The sequence below is a fragment of the Montipora foliosa genome, chromosome 11, assembly GCF_036669935.1.
Source record: "Montipora foliosa isolate CH-2021 chromosome 11, ASM3666993v2, whole genome shotgun sequence".
In the NCBI taxonomy this organism is placed as follows: domain Eukaryota; kingdom Metazoa; phylum Cnidaria; class Anthozoa; order Scleractinia; family Acroporidae; genus Montipora; species Montipora foliosa.
The window spans coordinates 35790541-35793709 of NC_090879.1; positions in this window are offsets into that span (position 1 = coordinate 35790541).

Here is a 3169-nt window from a genome sequence, read left to right on the forward strand (position 1 = left end):
CGATGTTAAGAAAATTCAGAAGGGTTTGCCAGGATCTATTCGGAAGTTTTGTTGCCAACTTAACATAGAGCTGGATCCAGTCTGGGACTCTCAATGTATTGACATATTCGTCGTAAATATTTTCCTTCAGCAAAGTTTTAAATGCCTTCCTAATTCCTTGTTTTTCGGCGACGGTTAGGAGAGCAGACGATACAGTTTCTCGAACGAATTCTTCGTTTTCTTGCCTTCCCGAATACAGTAATCCATAACCCAGAACTTTTCCGAGGTCTTCACCGCTCGAGACCTTTTCTCTCAAGGCTTCCAAACAGTCCTTCGCGAATTTTCCCGCGCGTTTCCATTTCAGTCGAGGTCCTGTGGTCTTTTCAACCTCTTGCAGTGCTTCTCTGGTCATTTTTTCAAGGCTTATCGCAACAGTATTCGAAATATTGCACCCAATTTCTTCAGGTGTAGATGGAGGAGTCTCGGGTAAGATGGCGGGAAAGTTATTGCTTCCCGCCATATTTTCAATTTGGAGGGAATTCAGTCCTTGTCTGATCGCCTTGAACTCACTAGACCTGCAAAACTTGTCCTCATCTACATTCTTTCGGCGTAGAGCTCGGCCCACAATACCGAAAAGTGTTGCCACAACCACAAGATCTTTCTTTCTTGACGAACCAAACCAGGATGGGTTCACTCGCGGGCCATTACGATCGACCAAGTCATAAATCGATACTTCCAAAACATCGTCTGTAAAAAGCCTAAATTGCTCACTTGTCATAAATTCTCTCGGTCGGTAAAACCAGTCAGTGGACACTGCGTACCAGCTTACCCCTGGGCTGAGTGAGGGTCCAAATACGCGCTGAAGGCCGACAGAGGATTTTCCATCCGACGAGGACGCCATCTCTGTGCCTTTGATTATTTGAAAATTCGCGCGATGACGCACAGTCACTGTGACAAACATTGTGTCAAACATTAACTTTTGCTTACGCCAGTTGTCGTCATATACAGTACAGAGCTTATCAATCACGACAACCACAAATGTCAACTATCATGACAGATTGATGATCCTGTTAATTGAATCCTAATTGGATTTTCTTAGCGAGACCGGAAATTAACACACACTCCCTGGAGCAAATTTCAAAGTCGTATGAATCTCGTCATGTATGAAACTGTAAAACCATTGGCACCACGAAACCTATCAAACCATGAAACCCATAAAACCATGAAACCATTGACACCATGAAATTAATGAAACTATCGACACCACGAAACCCATGAAACCAAGAAACCATGAAACCTATGAAACCTTGAAACCATTGATACCGCGAAACCTATGAAACTATAGAACCATTGACACCACGAAACCTATGAAAGCATGAAACCATTGACACCAGGAAACCTATGAAAGCATGAAACCATTGACATCACGAAACCTATGAAACCACGAAACACATGAAACTATGAAACCATTAAAACCATGAAACCACTGACACCACCAAACCATGAAACCATCGACACCACGAAACTTATAAAACCTTGAAACCATTGACACCGCAAAACCTATGAAACTGTAAAACCATTGGCACCACGAAACCTATCAAACCATGAAAGCCATGACTCCATGAAACCCATAAAACCATGAAACCATTGACACCATGAAATTAATGAAACTATCAACACCACGAAACCCATGAAACCAAGAGACCATGAAACCTATGAAACCTTGAAACCATTGATTACGTGAAACCTATGAATCTATAGAACCATTGACACCACGAAACCTATGAAAGCATGAAACCATTGACATCACGAAACCTATGAAACCACGAAACACATGAAACTATGAAACCATTAAAGCCACGAAACCTATGAAACCATGAAACCACTGACACCACAAAACCTATGAAACCTTGAAACCATTGACACCGCGAACCTTTGAAACTATGAAACCATGAAACCTATAAAACCTTGAAACCATTGACACCGCAAAACCTATGAAACTGTAAAACCATTGGCACCACGAAACCTATCAAACCATGAAACCCATGACTCCATGAAATCCATAAAACCATGAAACCATTGACACCATGAAATTAATGAAACTATCGACACCACGAAACCCATGAAACCAAGAAACTATGAAACCTATGAAACCTTGAAACCATTGATACCGCGAAACCTATGAAACTATAGAACCATTGACACCACGAAACCTATGAAAGCATGAAACCATTGACTTTGCTCTAGCGTTATTAAACAACCGACAGCTCAATCGAAATACGAAGCAGAATATGCTAATGTCGTTTTAGATTGGAAGAAGATCTATAGCCTTCCTTTCACTGTTGCAATGGATTCAAAGACTCAACAATTTCAGTACAAAATATTAAACAGATATTTAGTAACGAATGTCTATCTGAAAAAGGTTGGTATAAAACTATCATCTGACTGTCCTTTTTGTGAAGATGCGGACAAATCTCTAGAGCACTTGTTTACTTCCTGCCCCTATGTTCTCTCGTTCTGGAAGGATCTCTCGGACTGGCTTAATGATCTTGGTGTTAAAGTAGATTTACTTACTAAGGCGGATATAATTTTTGGTAGTTGGGAGCGCAAAGACGATTTCTTGTTTTTTAATCACGTCCTGCTTATTGCTAAGCAGTACGTATATTATTGTAGAATCAACGCTCTCGTACCATCTCTCCGAGTATGTACTTCCAGAATTAAAGCTGTTTATGAGTTGGAGACTGCTATTTCAAAAAGTGGAAAGAGTTTGGCTTTTCATCTTCAAAAGTGGGGCAAGTATTGTAGACAAGGGCAATAACGTATTGCAGAAGTGTTCACAACCCTCGCGGCCTCGTCGAAACGTGTTAACTTAATATTCTCAGTTTGTTGTTATCAGCTTAGGTAGCCTAAATGTAGTTTGTGCGTGTGTTTGTTATAGCTTAGTGTTGTCCTAATGTAGTAATTTGTTCTGTTATTACTAAACGTAAACAATAAAAATAAATAAAATACAAAAAAAAAATGAAACCATTGACACCACGAAACCTATGAAAGCATGAAACCATTGACATCACGAAACCTATGAAACCACGAAACACATGAAACTATGAAACCATTAAAGCCACAAAACCTAGGAAACCATGAAGCCACTGACAACAAGAAACCATGAAACCATTGACACCATGAAACCTGT